Source organism: Eumetopias jubatus, unplaced genomic scaffold, assembly GCF_037043125.1.
Source record: "Eumetopias jubatus isolate StellerSeaLion01/CBP00866 unplaced genomic scaffold, mEumJub1_p1.0 scaffold_11, whole genome shotgun sequence".
Taxonomy (NCBI): Eukaryota; Metazoa; Chordata; class Mammalia; order Carnivora; family Otariidae; genus Eumetopias; species Eumetopias jubatus.
Window position 1 is genome coordinate 83,039,451 of NW_028274817.1, and position 20,962 is coordinate 83,060,412.

Sequence of the window (20,962 nt, forward strand, 5' to 3'; positions counted from 1 at the left end):
TTACTACTTAGGGAGTACTTGGCACACAGTAGGCATGTCATAAATCATACCCATCATCATTCTCTACTACAGGTCTTTCTCCTTTAGAATAAATTCTTTACAGCTGTGAAACTGATTCTAGCTCTCACTTAAACTGGTGACTTTCTTATATCTCATTCTCACTCAAGAAAAGAGAACGTATCCTACAAGTAGGCTTTATAGCAAGCTTGTGAAGACTGGGATTCAGGGCTCTGCAATCTGGATTCCACCTTCCTGTATAGAGTATCTCCTATGTGCCAGGCCATTGACATAGATTATCTGCAGCTCTCACAACTCCGCCTCTTGGGCAAATTGAGGACTATTATCTCCATTTGACCAATAAGAATACTGAGGCTCCGAGAGGTTAAATAACTTTCTCAGGCACTTGAAGCCAGCGTTTGAACCCAACTTTGACTGTCACCAAGGGCTATGGTAATTATACCATACTACACTGGTAGCCATTTATTTTATTGAATGCCTGCTGTGCCCCCAGCACTGTGCTAATAAGACACACATGAATCATATTGGATTTTTAGAAATGAGATAATTGAGGCTCACAGAGGGCCATTTCCCCATAGTTACACAGTCGGTATTGTAATAATAAGTGCTATCATTTATTGAGGGCTTATTGCATGCCAGGCACTGTGGTAGATTCTTTACATAAATTATTGTATTTGCTTCCCAGAAGTAAGTTTGTGTAAATTTGTTTGCACTTTAAAAAGGGGACAACTGAGGTTCAGAGAGGGTGAAGTAACTGCCCTAAGATGACACAGTGACTAAGCAACAGAACTGGGATTTGGAGCCACTATTTTCTGTATTTTTTTCTTTCAAGATTTTATTTAGAGTCAAGTTAGTTAACACAGAGTGTAGTATTACTTTCAGGGGTAGAATTTAGTGATCCATCACCTGCATATAACACCCAGTGCTCATTACAACAAGTGCCCATCACCCATTTATTCCGCCCCCCCACCTACCTCCCTTCCGGCAACCCTCAGTTTGTTCCCTGTAGTTGAGTCTCTTATGCTTTGCCTCCCTCTCTGTTTTTATCTTATTTTCCCTTCCCTTCCCCTGTGTTCATCTGTTTTGTTTCTTAAGTTCCACATATGAGTCAAGTCATATGGTATTTGTCTTTCTCTGACTGATGTATTTTGCTTAGCATAATACCCTCTAGTTCCATCCACGTTGTTGCAAATGGCAAGATTTCATCCTTTTTGATGGCTGAATAATATTCCAGTGTGAGAGTGTGTGTGTGTGTGTGTGTGTGTGTGTGTGTGTGTGTGTGTATCTGTGTGTCTGTGTGTCTGTGTGTCTGTGTGTCTGTGTCTGTCTGTGTCTGTGTGCACGCACACGCCCAGTGTGGTGGCAGGGGCAGAATCCTGTTTTTCAGTTTGCTCATCCTGTCCTTTAATATGATGGCAAATGGGCATTTGTTTGAATTTGGTAATCCTTTCTCCAGGATTTCAGACTGGCAATTGATTTATTCTCAATATAGAAAACAGTTGATACTTTTTAATTTTATTTTTATCATTTCAGTTGACAAACCCCAATGGACATAATAGAATCTTCTTTTTAACCAAAAAGTACCTGGGGCGCATCACATCTTCTTCATCCATTCTTCAGTTGATGGACATCCCTGGGCTCTTTCCATATTTTGGCTATTGTTTATAGCAGCACTATCCACATTGGGGTGCCTGTGCCCCTACAAATCACTATTTTTGTACCTTTGGATAAATACCTAGTAGTGAAATTACTGGGTCATAGGGTAGTTCTATTTTTATCTTTTTGAGGAACCTCCATACTGTTTTCCAGAGTGACTGAACCAGTTTGCATTCCCACCAACAGTACAAGAGGGTTTCCCTTTCTCCACATCCTCGCCGACATCTGCCGTTTCCTGAGTTGTTACTTTTAGACATTCTGACAGGTGTGAGGTGGTATCTCATTGAGGTTTTGATTTGTATGACGAGTGATTTTGAGCATTTTTTTCATGTGTCTGTTAGCCTTTTTTTTTTTTTCTCTTCTTTGGAGAAATGTCTGTTCATATCTTCTGCCCATTTCTTAAATGGATTTTTTTTTTTTTTACTTTTTGTGTATTGAGTTTGATAAGATCTTTATAGATCTTGGATAGCAGCCCTTTATCCAGTATGTCATTGGCTAATATCTTCTCCCATTCAGTAGGCCACCTTTTAGTTTTGTTGATTATTTCCTTCGCTGTGCAGAAGCTTTTAATCCTGATGAAACCCCAAGAGTTCATTTTTGTTTTTGTTTCCCCTGCCTCCAGAGACATGTCTAGCAAGAAGTTACTGTCGCCACGGTCAAAGAGGTTGCTGCCTGTGTTCTCCTCAAGGGTTTTGATGGCTTCCTGTCTCACATTGAGGTCTTTCATCCATTTTGAGTTTATTATTGTGTATGGGTGTAAGAAAGTGGTACAGTTTCTTTCTTCAGCGTGTCGCTGTCCAGTTTTCCCAACACCATTTGTTGAAGAGACTGTCTTATTTTTCCATTGGATATTCCTTCCTGCTTTGTGGCAGATTAGTTGACCATAGAGTTGAGGGTCCATTTCTGGGTTCTCTGTTCTGTTCCGTTGATCTGTGTGTCTGTTTCCATGCCAGTACCATACTGTCTTGATGATTACAGCTTTGTAATACAGCTTGAAATCTGGACTTGTGATGCCTCCAGCTTTGGCTTTCTTTTTCAACATTCCTTTGGCTATTCGGGGTCTTTTCTGGCTCCATACAATTTTTATTTATTTATTTATCTTTCTTTAAAGATTTTTATTTATTTATTGAGAGAGAGAGAATGGTAGAGAGAGAGCATGAGGGGGAGGAAGGTCAGAGGGAGAAGCAGACTCCCTGCTGAGCAGGGAGCCCGATGTGGGACTCGATCCAGGGACCCCAGGATCATGACCTGAGCCGAAGGCAGTCGCTTAACCAACTGAGCCACCCAGGCACCCTCCATACAATTTTTAGAATTGATTGTTCTGGCTCTGAAAACTGTTGGTGTTATTCTATTAGGGATTGCATTGAATGTGTAGATTGCTTTGGGTAGTATAGACTTTTACTTTTTAACAATATCTGTTCTTATGATCCATGAGCATGGCATGTTTTTCCATTTCTTTGTGTCTTTTTCAATTTCTTTCATAAGTGTTCTATAGTTCTCAGAGTACAGATTTTTTACCTCGTTGGTTAGGTTTAAACCTAGGTATCTTATGGTTTTTGGTGCAATTGTAAATGGGATCGATTCCTTGATTTCTCTTTGTGCTTCATTGTTGGTGTATAGAAATGCAACTGACTTCTGTGTATTGATTTCATATCCTGTGACTTTGCTGAATTCCTGTATCAGTTCTAGCATGTGTTGGTGGAGGCTTTTTTCTTTCTTCTTCTTCTTTTTTTTTTCTTGAGGAGACTCTTAACTTAAATTCAACTAGCCAACACATAGTACATCATTAGTTTCAGATGTAGTGTTCAAGAATTCATCAGTAGCATATGACACCCAGTGCTCATCGCATCACGTGCCTACATTAGAGTTTCATGTGGTCTGCGAAGACTTACAGTTTGACTTCTTCCTTGCCAATTTGGATGCCTTTCATTTCTTTTTGTTGTCTGATTGCTGAGGCTAGGACTTTCAGTACTATGTTGGACAACAGTGGTGAGAGGTGACATCCCTGTCATGTTCCTGACCTTAGGGGAAATGGTCTCAGTTTGTCCCCATTGAGGATGGTATTAGCTGTGGGTCTTTTTGTATACGGTCTTTACAATATTGAGGTATGTTCTTTCTTTCTTCCTTTCTTTTTTAAGTTTTATTTATTTGTCAGAGAGAGAGCCAGCACAAGCAGGGAAAGCGGCAGGCAGAGGGAGAAACCTGCTCTCTGCTGAGCAGGGAGCCCGATGCGGGACTCGATCCCAGGACCCTGGGATCACGACCTGAGCCGAAGGCAGACGCTTAACTGACTGAGCCACCCAGGCGTCCCGAGGTATGTTCTTTCTATCCGTACTTTGTTGAGGGTTTTTATCAAGAAAGGATGCTGTACTTTGTCAAATGCTTTTCCTGCATCTGTCATGTGGTTCTTATCCTTTCTTTTATTAATGTGGGGTATCAAGTTGACTGATTTGTGGATATTGAAACCACCCCTGCAGCCCAGGATTAGTAGCCACTATTTTCTTTCTTTCTTTTTTTTTTTTTAATTTTATTAGGTTATGTTAGTCACCATACAATACATCATTAGTTTTTTATGTGGTGATCCACGATCCATTGTTTTCATATAACACCCAGTGCTCCATGCAGTACGTGCCCTCCTTAATACCCGTCACCGGGCTAACCAGTCCCCCCTCCCCCGACAAAACCCTGTTTGTTTCTCAGAGTCCATAGTCTCTCATGGTTCATCTCCCTCCGATTGCCCCCCCCTTCATTTTTCCCTTCCTTCTCCTAAGGTCCTCCACGCTATTCCTTATGTTCCACAAATAAGTGAAACCATGTGATAATTGACTTTCTCTGCTGGAGTTATTTCACTTAGCATAATCTCCTCCAGTCCCATCCATGTTGATGTAAAACTGGGACATTCATCCTTTCTGATGGCTGAGTAATATCCCATTGTCTATATGGGCCACATCTTCTTTATCCATTCGTCTGTTGAAGGGCATCTCGGCTCTTTCCAGATTTTGGCTATTGCGGACATTGCTGCTATGAACATTGGGGTGCATATGGCCCTTCTTTGCACTACATCTTTGTCCTTGGGGTCAATACCCAGGAGTGCAATTGCTGGGTCATAGGGTAGCTCTATTTTTTATTTTTTTGAGGCACCTCCACACTGTTTTCCAAAGTGGCTCTACCAACTTGCATTCCCACCAACAGTGTAAGAGGGTTCGCCTTTCTCCACAACCTCTCCAACATGTGTTGTTTCTTGCCCTGTCCATTTTTGCCATTCTAACTGGTGTAAGGTGGTATCTCAATGTGGTTTTGATTTGAATTTTCCTGATGGCTAATGATGATAAATATTTTTTCATGTGTCTGGTAGCCATTTGTATGTCTTCTTCGGAGAAGTGTCTTTTCATATCTTCTGCCCATTTTTTGACTTGATTATTTGTTTTTTGGGTGTTGAGATGGAGAAGTTCTTTTTAGATCTTGGATACCAGCCCTTTATCTGTAGTGTCATTTGCAAATTATCTTCTCCCATTCTGTGGGTTGCCTCTTTGTTTTGTTGACTGTTTCCTTTGCTGTGCAGAAGCTTTTTATCTTGATGAAGTCCCAAAAGTTCATTTTTGCTTTTGTTTCACTAGCTTTTGGAGATGTATCTTGAAAGAAGTTGCTGTGGCCGATATCAAAGAGGTTACTGCCTATGTTCTTCTCTAGGATTTTGATGGATTCCTGTCTCACATTGAGGTCTTTCATCCATTTTGAGTTTATCTTTGTGTATGGGGTTGGAGAGTGGTCCAGTTTCATTCTTCTGCATGTGGCTGTCCAATTTTCCCAGCACCATTTATTGAAGAGACTGTCTTTTTTCCATTGCATGTTTTTTCCTGCTTTGTCGAAGATTATTTGACCATAGAGTTGAGGGTCCATATCTGGGCTCTCTATTCTGTTCCATTGGTCTATCTGTCTGTTTTTGTGCCAGTACCCTGCTGTCTTGGTGATCACTGCTTTGTAATATAGCTTGAAATCGGGCAACGTGAAGCCCCCAGCTTTGTTTTTCTTTTTCAGTATTTCCTTGGCAATTCGGGGTCTTTTCTGATTCCCTACAAATTTTAGGATTGTTTGTTCCAGCACTTTGAAAAATGTCATTGGAATTTTGATTGGGATGGCATTGAAGGTATAGATTACTCTGGGTGGCATAGACATTTTAACAATGTTTATTCTTCCGATCCATGAGCATGGAATATTTTTCCATCTTTGTGTGTCTTCTTCAATTTCTTTCATGACTGTTCTGTAGTTCCTAGAGTATAGATCCTTACCTCTTTGGTTAGGTTTATTCTGATGTATCTTACGGTTTTTGGTGCTATTGTAAATGGAATCATTTCTCTAATTTCTCTTTCTACAGTTGCGTTGTTAGTGTATAAGAAAGCCACTGATTTCTGTGCATTGATTTTGTATCCTGCCCCATTACTGAATTGCTGTATGAGTTCTAGTAATTTGGGGGTAGAGTCTTTTGGGTTTTCCACATAAAGTATCATGTCATCTGTGAAAAGAGAGAGTTCGACTTCTTCTTTGCCAATTTGAATACCTTTTATTTCTTTGTAGCCACTGTTTTCTGAATTGGTGTCAGTGCTATTATCTTATACCAAAGTATCCCTCAACCTTATTTCCCATGGCTTCCCACCAAATTGCCCCTCTTGTGAATACAAGAGTTGTGGCGAACTAGAAGATAGCAGAGGCAAAGGTTGAAGGAAAGACTGAGCACATTACCTGGAATGATGGCCTCCATCGCGTACCTTTCACTTTCCACCTCTAAAACTGTGGATACGTCTGCTGACCTCTCTGAACATCAGTTTCCTGATCTGTCAAACAGGAATAACAACACCTTGTCAACATCGGGAAGATTAGATAAGGTCCTGTACCTGAAAAATTGCTTCTATAACGCATGGCAACATAGTAGATGTTCAAGTAGAACAAAATATGATATCCCAAATTCTCTCATTCCACAACCACAAAATTCACATTACGGGAACATCTAAAAATGGAAGAAATGAATATTAAATCATTTTTTATCATCACAGAACTGGACAAAAGCACTCCTTTGCTCTATAATAGTCCATGACTCCCCTTGCTGTCAGGATGGCCCAGACTTCTTAGCATGAATATAAAGTCCTCTAGGATATACTCCCTTCCTACGATTTCAGCCTTATCTGTCTTCAACCCCTACCCTTCCCAGTCGTTGCGCCCTATGATCCATGAATCCTACGGAATATCCCAGTTGTCTGAAAGCGTCATACTTTCTCTCATTTCTGGGCACTTTAAAAAAATGTTCTTCCCTATACTTTAAATGATTTTCACTGTACTAGTTTCTGTTTATCTTTCCATACAGGTCAGAAGCCATCTGCTCAAGAAGACTTCTGTAAGCCTCCTGATGAGCTGGCTGGGTTAAATGTTCCATCTCTGTGCTTTCCTAGTACTCAAAGTGTTGTATTGCCATCCTAATGCTCTCAATGTTCTCTTGGAATAATCTGTTTACTCAGCTATCTCTTCCATCTGTCTGAGCTCCTTGAGGGGACCAGATTTTGAAATCCACAGTGCCTGGAACACAGTAGTGCTGAATAAATGCTTATCCAGCATTTATTGCCAATGCAAGTAAGACTGTTTGATGAAGTGCAAGTTTTAGACAAAAGCTTTGCTTGTCATAAGGACACTTACCATGAGATCTAGCCTCTTAACAAATTTTAACTGTACGTTATTGGTGACTTTAGGTGCAATGTTGTATGGAAGATCTCTACAGTTTATTCACTTTACTTAACTGAAACTTTACGCCCGTGGATTAATAACTGCCTAATAATTAATAACTGCCTAGTTTCCCCTCCCCCTGAGTCCTTCCCTGTTAATTACCATTCCAATTTGATTTTATGAATTTAACTATCTTAGCTACCTCTTAGAAGCGGGATCACGCAGTACTTGTCTTTTTTTGGTCTGGCTTATTTCACTTAGCATACTATCCTCAGGGTTCATGCATATTGTCACATGTTGCAGAAGTTGCTTCATTTTTAAGGCTGAAAAGTAATCCACTGTACGTATACACCACGTGGCCTACCTTCATGGCCTACCTTTATTCTTTTGCATGTGGACTTCCAGGTTTTCCAACACCATTTGTTGAGGAGACTGTCCTTTTCCCATCGAATGACCTTGGCACCCTTGCTCAAAATCAACTGACCCCACGCACAAAGGTTTACTTCTGACTATTCTATTCCATTGGTCTGTGTGTCTGTCTTTATGCCAGAGCCACCCTCTTTTGATTACTGTACCTTTGCAGTAAGTTTGGATATTAGGAAGTGTGAATCCTCCACCTTTGTTCATTCTTTCCCAAACTGTTGGGGGTCCCTTGAGAGTCCATATGAACTGTAAGATGGATTTTTCTATATCTGCAAAAAAATGTCATTGGTATTCTGACAGGTACTGCATTAAATCTATAGAATGCTTTGGGTACTATTGACATCTTAACAGCATCAAGTCTTCCAATAAATGAACATTGTGTGTCTTTCCATTAATTGATGTCCTTTTAAAATTCCTTTCAGCATTTTCTTGTAGTTTTCTTTTTTTAAGATTTTATTTTTATTTATTTGAGAGAGAGTGAGTGAGCGAGCGAGAGAGCGAGAGAGAGCACGGGCTGGTTGGGGGGGTGGGCGGCGGGGAGAGAGGCAGAGGGAGAAGCAAACTGCCCGCTGAGCAAGGAGCCTGACGGGTGGCTCGACACCAGGACCCCAGGACCCCGGGTCCATGACCTGAGCCGAAGGCAGACGCTTATCCGACTGAGCCACCCAGGCAGGCGCCCCCCAGTTTTTTGTAGTTTTCAGCGTATAAAACTTTCACCTCGTGGGTTCAGTTTATTTGTAAGTATTTTATTCTTTCGATGCTATTGTTGTTGTCAAGTTTAGAGTTTTTGTAAATTCCAGTACTAATCCTTTTTAAGATGTGTGGTTTGAAAATATTTTCTCCAAGGATGTAGGTAGTCATTTCATCTTTTAGCACGTTCTTTCATTTCCAAAGTTGCTTAGGTTAACACTGTTTCCCTCACAACCTTCAGTGAAGTTTTTTTTTTTTTTTTTCCATGCATTTGAAATACGGTCAGAACTTTTTGTCACTTTCTGCATTCCGTTCTGATATTCCTGAAATTCTTTAATGATGTTCTAAAATTTTGGATACATTAAATTTCATCCTGTGTGCTCTAAGTCTCTATGGATTGTGACAACTGCATAGTGTTATGTAAACACCAATCAAACATCACACAGTCTTTGTCTGCTCAGGTTCCTATAACAAAATACCATATACTCGGTGGCTCAAACAACAGATATTTATTTCTCACAGTTCTGGAGGCTTAGAAGGCAAAGATCAGGATACCAGAACACCAGAGTGTTCTGCATGAGTACAGTCTTTCTGGCTTGAAGATGGCCTCCTTCTAGTTGTGTCCTCACTTGACAGAGTGAGAGAGAGCTTTGGGCATTTCCTTTTCTTACAAAGACAGTACTACTCTCATCATCATGGCCATACTCACATCCAAACCTAGTTAATGGCCACGTCCAAATACCATCACATTGGAGGTTAGAATTCACATATGACTTCTGAAGGCCGGGGTCACACAGGTTCAGTCCATAACACACCTCTATAGTACTTTCAAAGCTCCTTTACCTGTTCAAGTTCCCCTCCCACAACTCTTGCCAAGCACTGACCACTTCACTATCTCTAGTTTTGCCTGTTCCACAATTCCTTGTAATTGGATCACACAGAGAATACACACACACACACACACACACACACACACACACACACACACACACACACACACGTAGCCATTTGAGACTGGCTTCTTTCAGTTATCAATAGGAATTTAGGATTCATCCATGTCTGTCAGTGGCTTGAAAGATCATTCCTTTCTTTTGCCAAATAGTATTCCATCGTGTGGATGCACCAAGATCATATTTTTTTGATGTAGTGTTCAATGATTCATTATTTGTGTATAACACCCAGTGCTCATTACAACACGTACCCTCCTTAATACCCTTCACCGGACTACCCCAGCACCAAGATCATTTATTCATCCATCTGTTGATGCACATCTTGGTTGCTCCCTGTTTCGCAATTATGAATAAAGGTGCTATAGACATTGGTGTGTAGGATTGTGTGCGGACTGACAATGTTGAGCTTTGCTGCCACCCTGTGATCCTGGAAAACAATGAAGGTTAAGAGATCTCCCCAGTCTGTGTTCTAGGAAAGTGCTTACTGCAAGGAGTCTTCCTTTGCCATATGACTCAGGTGAGATTCACAGGCGCCCCCTTGTTTGCTGTGACAAAACCAGACACGGTCCCTCCGAACTCCCATTCCTCAGCTCATAAATGATCAGCTGAGCTACTTGTGTTTACTGAACACCTGGAGCAAAATACTTGTTAATCAGACTCTGCTTAAGGTTCTGTCCTTTCCCTGGGTTCCTGAACTTTGACCCCCCAGCAGTCGGAGCCAGCGCACAGCCCTTCTGAGAGTAGGCTGGCTTCAGGGTGAAGCATTCCTTGATTCGCTGCCTGTTCACACCACCCTTTCATTCCATTCCTCCACCCTGGGTTCTCTGTGTCCTCTCTATAAAGGAAAGAGCCTTTCGGCCTAACTCTTGGGATGCTTGCTGATCTTATGGTCAGAGTATTCTCTCTGTTATAAGAGTGCCTCTCCCCATCCCTTTTCCTTACCACCATCCCTTGAAGAGTGTTCTCCTTATTAATTCTGGATTAGTTCTGGAGGCTGATTTTTATTTGACAGGAGATAAGTTTTTAAATCAGTTGGGCAAATACTTAAGGGTTTGATTATTGGCTCCTGTTACTGTAAGACTCTCTTTGACTTTGGTAAGAACCTATCAAACTGTCTTCTTAAGTTGCTGTGCGATTTAGAGCTCCAACCGTAAATGAACGACTGCTCCTCTTGTTCTGCATGCTCACCAGCAGTTGGTTTTGTCAGTTTTCCGGGTATTAGCCGTCTGAGTAATGTGTAGTGTTCTCTCATTATTACCGTAATTTGCATTCCCCACATCCCAAATGATCTTGATCATCTTTTCATATGCTCACTTGCCATTTGGATATTTTAATTGGTGAGGTGTCTGTTCAGATCTTTTGCCCATTTGTCATTGAGTTATTTGTTTATTAGTTGAGTTATATCAGTTCTTTTTTAAAAGATTTTATTTTATTTTATTCTGTTATGTTAGTCACCATACAATCCATCACTAGTTTTTGATGTAGCGATCCACGATTCATTGTTTGTGCATAACACCCAGTGCCCCATGCAGTACGTGCCCTCCTTATTACCCATCACTGGGCTAACCCAACCCCCACCCCCCTCCCCTCTAGAACCCTCAGTTTGTTTCTCAGAGTCCATAGTCTCTCATGGTTCATCTCTCCCTCCGATTTCCCCGCCTTCATTTTCCCCTTCCTTCTCCTAATGTCCTCCATGCTATTCCTTATGTTCCACAAAGAAGTGAAACCATGTGATAATTGACTTTCTCTGCTTGACTTATTTCACTTAGCATAATCTCCTCCAGTCCCATCCATGTTGATGCACAAGTTGGGTATTCATCCTTTCTGATGGCTGAGTAATATTCCATTGTCTATATGGACCACATCTTCTTTATCCGTTCATCTGTTGAAGGGCATCTCAGCTCTTTCCACAGTTTGGCTATTGTGGACATTGCTGCTCTGAACATTGGGTGCATATGGTCCTTCTTTTCACTACATCTGTGTCTTTGGGGTCAATACCCAGGAGTGCAATTGCTGGGTCATAGGGTAGCTCTATTTTTAAATTTTTGAGACACCTCCACACTGTTTTCCAAAGTGGCTGTACCAACTTGCATTCCCACCAACAGTGTAAGAGGGATCCCCTTTCTCCACAGCCTCTCTAACATTTGTTGTTTCTTGCCTTGTCAATTTTTGCCATTCTAACTGGTGGAAGGTGGTATCTTAGTGGGGTTTCGATTTGAATTTCCCTGATGGCTAATGACGATGAACATTTTTTCATGTGTCTGGTAGCCATTTGTATGTCTTCTTTGGAGAAGTGTCTGTTCGTGTCTTCTGCCCATTTTTTTGACTGGATTATTTGTTTTTTGGGTGTCGAGTTTGAGAAGTTCTTTATAGATCTTGGAAATCAGCCCTTTGTCTGTGGTGTCATTTGCAAATATCTTCTCCCATTCTGGGGGTTGCCTCTTTGTTTTGTTGACTGTTTCCTTTGCTGTGCAGAAGGTTTTTATCTTGATGAAGTCCCAAAAGTTCATTTTTTGCTTTTGTTTCGCTAGACTTTGGAGATGTTGGGTACAATTCCCTTTATCAGATATGAGTTGTAGCAAATATTTTTCTTCCAGTCTCTATTTGCCTTTCATTTCTTAACAGCCTCTCTTGCAGAGTGCAAGTTTTTTATTTTTAATAAAGTCCAACTCAGCTTTCTTTTTTTTCTTTTTCATGGATGCTACTTCTGGTGTTCTGTATAAAAGCTCAGCAGCAAACACAAAGTCATGTTGATTTTCTCCTACGTTTCCTCCCAGATGCTTTATATTTTGAACTTTAAATATAGACCCTTGGTCCATTTTGAGTTAATTTGTGTAAAAGTGTCAGGTCTGGGGCTCGGTTAAACTTTCTTGTCCTAGGACTCCAATTTTTTCCAGCACCATTTATTGAAAAGACTATTCTTTCTCCATCAAATGGTGCTTGTATCTTTGTCACGTTCAACTGAGTCGTATTTGTGCAGGTCTGTTACAGGTTTGCTGTTCTGATGCACTGAACTCTGTGTCTGTTCTTTGCCAATACCACACTGTCTTAATTATTACAGCTTTATAATAAGTCTTGAAATCAGATAATATGAGCCCTGGACCTTTGTTCTCCTTTTTCAGAGTTGTGAATTCTTCTTTTTCAGAGTTTTTCAGAATTATCTATTCTAGAGCCTTTGGTTTCCAATATAAGTTTTAGATCAGTATGTCAGTATTGTCACAGAGCTTGCTGCAATTTTGATGGGTATTCTGTTGTTTCTATGGATAAGTCTGGGAAGAATTGAAATTTTAACAAGTGCGAGTTTTCCAGTCCACGTATATGAAATATCTCTCTTTTTAGCTAGATTTTCTTTGATTTCTACATCATTGTTTGTGGTTTTCCACAAACAGATCCTGTATATATTTGTTATATTTATACCTAAGTACTTCATATATAGGGTTGCTATTGTAAAAGGTAGTTTGGGGGTGGGGGATGTTAGTTGGATACTAACCCTTTATCCAATTAAAAACTGTGCAGTAGACATGAACCCACATTTCTTCAAAGAAGACATACAGATGACCAACTGACACATGAAAAGATGCACAACATCACTCATCATCAGGGAAATGCAAATCAAAACCAAAATGAGCTATCACCTGTCAGAATGGCTAAAGCCCAAAACATAAACAACAAGTGTTGGTGAGGATGTAGAGGAAAAAGAACCCTCGTGCACTGTTGGTGGGCATGCAAACTGGGGCAGCCACTGAGGAAGGACAGTATGGAGGGTCCTCAAAAAATTAAAAATAGAACTATCATATGATCCGGTAATTGCACTACTGGGTATTTACCCAAAGAATACAAAAACACTAGGTCGAAGGGATATATGTACCCCTATGTTTATTGCAGCAGTATTTACCATAGCTAAATTATGGAAGCAGCCCAAATGTTCACTGATAGATGAATGGATAAAGATGTGTGTGTGTGTGTGTGTGTCTGTGTGTCTGTGTGTCTGTGCATGTGTATGTGTGTTTTATATAGAACACCAGAAGTAGAATCCCTGTATACACACACACGCGTGTGCGCACACACACACACACAAATATGTATACACACACAATGCAATATTGTTGAGCCCAAATGTTCAATAGACGAATGGATAAAGATGTGGTACACACACACACGCACACACACACACGAATATTATTCAGCCATATAAAAGAATGAAATCTTGCCATTTGCAACGACATGGATGGATCTAGAGAGTATAAGGCTAAGCAAAATAAGACAGTCAGAGAGAGACAAATACCATATGATTTCACTCATATGTGGAATCTAAGAAACAAAAGTGAACGGAAAACAAAAGAGACAAACCAAGAAACAGACTCTTAACTATAGAGAATAAGCAGATGGTTACCAGAAGAAGGGAGGTCAGGTGAAATAGGTGAAAGGGATTAAGAGTACACTTATTTTGATGAGCACTGAGTAATATATGGAATTGTTGAATCACTATCTTGTACCCTGAAACTAATATAACACTGTTTTTTGACTACACTGGAACTAGAAACACAAACAAACAAACAAACAAACAGTAACTGTGAGAGAAGACTCAGAAATGGACATGGTTGAAGACCTGATGCGAGTTAATCACTTTTTTAAAAAAGGTAATTTTAAAAAATATATCAAATTCTGATTGTTCAGTGTTCATATATAGATAGGTAAGCAATTGCCATGTGTATATTGTACCTTCTATTGTGGAGGCTGTACTAAACTCCCTTATTAATGCAGCAGTGTTTTGTAGATGCTTTGGTGTTCTCTACATAAATAACCGTGTCCTCTGCAAATAAAAATTGTTGTATTTCAACATTTCCAATCTGTACACCTTTTAATTCCTCTTTCCTTTCTTATGTAACAAGCTGGGATTCCATTACATGTTGAATAGGAGTGATGACAGCGGACATGTCTGGGGGGTGGGGAGCGTCTGACTGTCTTCCTTCAGCATGACGTTACCTGTAGGTTTTTCATAGATCTTTTTCATCAGGTTGGGAATGTTCCCCTCTATTCCTGGTTTACTGAGAGTTTTTAACATGAAGCCTGTTGAATTATCAATTGCTGTCTGCATCGCTAGATATGACCGTATGATTTTTGTTCTTTAGCCTGTTGATGAGGTGAACTATATCCGTTGATTTTCAAATGTTGAACTGGTCTTGTGTGCCTGAAAGATATCCCGTTTGGTCATGATATACAGTTCTTTTTATGCATTGTTGGATTCAATTTGCTGATATGTTGTTGAGGAATTTTATGACAGTGTTCATGAGAGATCATGGTGTGTAGTTTTCCTTTCTTGCAATGTCTTTGTCTGTCTTGCTATTAGGGGAAATGCAGACCTCAGAGAATGAGTTAGGAAGTGTTCCCCGGCTTCTGTTTTCTGGAAGAGATGGTGGCAAATTGGAATCATTTTTTTCTTTCTTTAAATGTTTGTTTGGAATTCACCAAGGAAAGAGTCTGGGCCCAGGGCATAAATATATAACTGTTCAGGTTATCTATTTTTCTGCGTGAGATTTGGTGGTTAATGTCTTTCAAGGAATCTGGCCATCTCCTCTAATGGATCAAATTTGCAGGCATAGGATTGCCGACGGCATTTCTTTATTATCCCTTTAGTGCCCACGGGATCAGTAGTGATGTCCATTCTTTCCACTCAGATATTGGTAAGTTGTGTCTTCTCTTTTTTTTCTTGGCCAGAAAGAGGTTTGCTTCTTTTATTGGCCTTTGCAAAGAACCAGCTTTTGGTGTCACTGATCTTTGCTACATTTTTCCTGCTTTCGATTTCATGGTTTTCTGCTCTGATTTTTATGATGGATTTCCTTCTGTTTACTTTAGGCTTAAATAGGTCTCTTTTCCTACTTTCTTAAGGTTATTGATTTTAGATCGTTCTTCTTCTCCAGTATGTGAATGTATGCTCTAAATTTCATCTCCCTCTGAAGTATTGCTGTTTCACAATAATTTTAATAAGTTTTATTTCATTTTAATTTAGTTCAAAATGTCCTTAAGTGTTTCTGGAGCCTCCTTCTTTCGTCCATGTGTCGATTAGAAATGTTTTGTTTCATTTCCAAACATAGGCAGCTTATCCATCTACTTTTCTTTTTTTCTTTTTTTAAAGATTTTATTTGTTTATCTGACAGAGAGCTAGAGAGAGAGAGCACAAGTAGGCAGAGCGGCAGGCAGAGGGAGAGGGAGAAGCAGGCTTCCGACTGAGCAGGGAGCCCGATGCGGGACTCGATCCAGGACCCTGGGATCATGACCTGAGCCGAAGGCAGATGCTTAACCGACTGAGCCACCCAGGCGCCCCTCCATCTACTTTTCTGTTGTTGATTTCTAGCTTGATTCCACCGTGGTGTGAGAACCTACTTTGTATGAGTCCTATTCCTTTATATGTGTAAAGGTGTGTTTTCTGTCCCCACATATTGTCTATCTTTGTCAGTGTTCCCCGTGAGCTTGAGAGGCTATGGATTCCGCTCTTGTTGAGTGATGGAGTGTTCTATACAAGTCAAGTAGATTGAGTTGATGGATAATGCTGTTCAGGTTATCTGTATCTTTTCGGTATCTGCTTGTCTGCCCGCTTGATTTACCAATTAGTGACAGAGGGGTGTTGAAATCTCTCACTACCATCAGGGATTTATGTATCTCTCCTTGACCTTTTATCAGGTTTTGCCTCATATATTTTGACACCGTTTAACATTGTTAGTAGGGGCTTATACAATTAGGATTGTTAATGTCCTCTTGGAGAATCGACTCCTTAATCATTATGTGATGCCCCTCTTTATACTTGGCAATTTTCCTTGTTCCGATGTCTGCTTTATCTGAAATTAATGGAGCTCCTGCACCTTGCTTAGGCTCGGTGTTAGCATGGTAAACTTTTCCCTGTCCCTTTACTTTTAAGCTATCTGCGCCTTTGTGTTGAGCGTGAGGTTCTTGTAGGCAACTTATACTTGGTACACTTGGGTCTTCCTTGTGTCCACTCAGAAAATCTCTCTTTAGCGGGTGTACCTAGGCCATTCTCATTTAAAGTCATTATTGATATAATTGGATTGATATTTGCACCTGTTTTCCCCTCTTTTGGTTTATTGCTTATACTGCTTCTCAAACTGTTTCCAGTGGTTGCCCTAGAGTTTACAATATACACTTTTACTAAGCTGAGTCCACCTTCAAAAAACACTGTATGGGTTCACGTGTAGTGCTGCAGGTGCCTCATCACAGAGTATTCCTAATTCCTCCCTCCCATTGCTTGGGATACTTCTGTCTTCCCTTTCATCTATCTGTGTGCTGTGATGACTCAGTACATTGTGCTATCCTGTTTTAGAGAAGAGTCATCTTTCAGATGACACAGGAATAAGAAACATGAAAGATGTTTTTTTTTTTTTTTTACCTCCATTTTACTTCACGAGTCTCTTCCTTTCGTTAGGTAGACCCATGTTTCCAACCCATATTATTTTCCTTCTGCCTGAAGGACGTCTCTTAACATTTCCTGCGAGGCAGATTTCCTGGAGATGAATTTGCTCAACTTTTCTTTGAGAGAATTTTTACTTTTTGTTCATATTTTACTGGAAATAGATTTCTAGGTAGATGGTTTTCCTTTTCAGTCAGCACCTTAAATATTTCATTTCACTCTACTCCTTCTTTGCATGGGTCGTGATGAGAAGTCAGTTGTAATTTTTATTCACATTCCTCAATAGGTAAGATGATTTTCTCTTCTAGTTTGTTCTTTCAACATTTTCTCGTTGTTTTTAATTTTATACAGTTCGAATATAACAACTCTAGGGGTGTGTGTGTGTGTGTGTGTGTGTGTGTGTGTGTGTGTGTACTTAGTGTATATGCTGCTTGGTATTCACTGAGATTCCTGAATCTATGATTTGGTGTCTGTCACTTATTTTGGCAGTTCTTGGCCCTTATGGCTTCCAATTTTCCTTCTTCTCTGTTATCTCTACTTCTTTCCTTTTTTGGAATTTGGATTAATACGTGAAACGTTTTCCAATTTCACATGACAGGAAGTCCAGTTATGGTTTTTTTTTTTTTTTTCTTTTTCTGTTACTATTTCTTAGCATTTCTGTTTGGAAAGTTTTATTGACCTATGACTTATCTTCAAGCTCACCAATTCTTTCCTCCATTGTGCTGAGTCTACTGACAAACCCTCCTTTCTGTTACTGTGTTTTAGTTTTCTAGTATTTCCTTTTAATTCTCGCTCAGAATTTCCATCTCTCTGCTTACATTACCCATCAGCTTTTGCATGTTGCCTATTCTTCCATTAGAGCCCTTAACAAATTAATCATAGTTATGTTAAATCCCCTATTTGACAATTCCAAAATGGGTGTCATATCAGAGGCTGGCTCTGATGCTTGCTTTGTCTCTTCATTCTCTTAATTTTCGTCCCGCTTTGTAATTTTTTTGTTGAAAGCCAGACATGTTTGGGTAATAGGACCTGAGGTAACTAGGCATTTAGTGTGAATATTTATATTAATCTGGCTTGGAATCTGGGCTGTGTGTTATGTTTGCTGTAGCTATAAGTGCCAGAAGCTTCCAGTTCTTCGAGTGTCCTTATTTTGGTCCCCTCTCTTGAATTTGAGCTTCCCAAATCACTCCTGTTCACAGGGAATCTGCGGTTTTGCAGTGCTTTCAGCTATAATCCACAGTTATTTCTCTGGAACCCCATTGATGTGGTAAGGTGTGGGGAGAGGGAGGTAATTCTGTAGCTTCATGGTTAAATCTCTTGTCTTTTAGTGGGGGCCGGGTCTCTGGGCTACAGCCTTCACAGGTGTATCTCTAGTGGCGTTGCCTTCTCCCATGCCCTCTCTCCTTTCCCTGGCTGCAGTATTCTCAAATTAGTTCCTGGAAGGCTTGACCCCTATTGCCTACCCCCATTCCCTCAGGTGGGACAGGAAGTCTAGAGGGGGCCTGTGTGGGAGGAATACCCTTCCTCCACCTAGGGTAAAGCTCTAGCCAATTGTTTTCCCTGGAGAGTAGGCCTCTGTCATGGGGAAGGCTCTGGGGGTTATTTTGACAATGATTACTCTTCCTCTCTCCCAGCCAGAAGAACTAAGGCACCTTTCTCAGAACTTCACCATGAAAATCCATTTCCTGGAGTGAAAGACCATGAACATGTGGCTGCCCCCTAAGACCTCAGGGGATGGAAGGGGGGGCAGGGTGGAGATGTGGTAGGGGAAGCAGATTCTCACTCTCCTGTTAGTCCAGACTCAGCTTCAAGCAATTCAACTTATTTACCATTTGAGTGCTCTTACCAGTTTATGATTACAGAGGATTCTGATGCAGGAAAGCAGATCTCAGTTTCGACGGCCTGAATTCAACACTCTCTCGAGATTTTATGTGGTGGTTTGCCCTGCCACCCCAGCACTCTGATGAGTCAAAAAAAAAAAAAAAATAGGTTGCTTCAGCTTTTGCACTGTTTTCTTGTTTTAAGGAGGGATTGCTGATTTCCACCTTGTTTCATATGTTGGAGCTGAAACCAGAAGTCTCATTTGTGACCATTTTTGAAACCCAGCACAGTCATTATAAACCGATGATTTGCAAATATCACGGTAAGTACCAAGAGAAGCAGATGCAAGTTGAAAGTATTTGTCTGAGTGAGCCAGTAGGAAGTGTGTGGTGTTTGTGGTGGGAAGAGTGTGTGTGTGGAGGGGGTTGTGGAGGGGTTGGATTTAGAATCAAGTGTTTCCTACTTTCATTCAATGCTAGTATCATTTAACCTTTAAAATCTCCCCACACACACACACACGTGTGTGTGTGTGTGTGTGTGTGTGTGTGTGTGTGTGTTTTGAGAAAATTAGGAAATAGGTGATGCATTTTATGTAGAAATAGTCTGCAGAGATTTTATGTAGAAGAATACAAAGCAATTCTAAGCATGATTTCAAGGAGCTTGAATAAACACCCCCAAATACATACAACTCCTGAAACAGTCTCTCTCGGTTGTGGATGTCAGCCGTCACTGTTTGTTAACTATTTGTTTGTGGATGTCAGCTGTCACTAATATGCATGTACTACTTACGATCGTGGCAGGTTTGCACACTAATTGGCTAGGGTAATAATGTGAAAATTGCCCTGTCCTAAGTCTTGGGGAAGCAATGAGAGAGGGGACTAGAATCTCATTTCACGAGTGAAGAAACTAAGGCTAAAAGAGATTAAGTAACTTGCTGAAAAGTCATGCACAAGTAAGGTCTTGGACAGTGTCCCAAGTCTATCTGATATCAGCACCGATGTCCTGTGTGGAATAGTTCTCTGCCTATCCTGGAATGTACATTTTTGAAGAGTTGCAGCTTTATCAGAAAACGGTGTTATTTTTTTCAACTAGGTTTGGGAACCAAACTTACTGAGACAAGTACAAGGAGAGATGAATACCATCATCCAGTTCTTTTCAGAAATCACAGATTCCTAAGCCTTATTAAATTGATTTAGAAGTTAGAAACCAAGATAGAAATCTTCCAAGTTTATTTAATAAAGATAGCCTAAACCCTGATTCCCAGACCCGGAAAAGACGGTACGTGGACGCAAGCCCACAGGTCCACATATACGCACAATGCACAAGCCCACGTGCACACTCCCACATGTGCCCTCAAGCACAGAAATATGGATCTATCTCACTTAGGAGCGTAGATTTAATGTTTTATCCATCAATTTGGAGTATGTAGTGTTTAACGATGTATAGAAAATCTACCACATCCTGGTAGTTTTTCTTGAGAGGATATTGTAATATTGAGAAATATTTTAGTATTTTAATAATCCATTTTATCAATAGGGCCAAGGAGGAGAAAAACATATCATTTGAAATGCTGGGGAAGAAACTCAAGAAATTCAGTCCATCTCTGACAAACAGTCTGTGGTCCTTCTTAGTTCTTGCCTTCAGCTGAAAAAATTGCATTAAAACCCTTTACTACTACCCATCCACCATCCCTTATCTGAAACCCTTGGGACCAGATGTTGCAGATTCATATACCATACTTTCCATAAGAGCCATAAGCAGGGTCTGGAATAGCACTGCTGAATCTAATAAGACAATATTTCCATAGAGAAACACAAATATCCATGCTGAGAAGGATAAATAAAGACTTAAAAACAGCCTCCTGTCAGTTCGGGTCACGTTTTACGTGCATATGAGACAGGAAAAATAACGCTGGTTTTCATAGCTTTTGAGATTTCAGACTTAGAGTAAGGGATTTAGATTCTGAAGTGTGTTTCTGTCAGTTCTTTTTGCATTTTTTTTAAAAAGGATTTATTTACTTGCCAGAGAGAGAGAGAGAGAGAGAGAGAAGGAACACAAGCGGGGGGGGTGGGAGAGGGAGAAGCAGCCTCCCCGTGGAGCAGGGAACCCGATGTGGGACTGGATCCCAGGACCCCGGGATCATGACCTGAGCCGAAGGCAGACGCTTAACGACTGAGCCACCCAGGCACCCCACTTTGCATTTTATATGTGTTTTTCCCCGCTATTTTTGGTAGATTTTCTTTTTATTGGAGTATAACATACAAAGAGG

The 20,962-nt window shown here is 40.5% G+C and overlaps 1 long non-coding RNA gene across 1 annotated transcript in view; it reads left to right on the top strand.

The window, feature by feature from the left end:
• The window catches only part of LOC148163106 (uncharacterized), a 43,397-nt gene extending 24,405 nt beyond the window's left edge, over positions 1–18,992 (top strand). The window contains exons 2-3 of the long non-coding RNA XR_015769520.1: positions 3,813–3,988; positions 18,898–18,992. This is a non-coding gene — a long non-coding RNA (uncharacterized LOC148163106). The remainder of the gene's footprint in view (positions 1–3,812; positions 3,989–18,897) is intronic.
• The last annotated feature ends 1,970 nt before the right edge of the window (positions 18,993–20,962 follow it).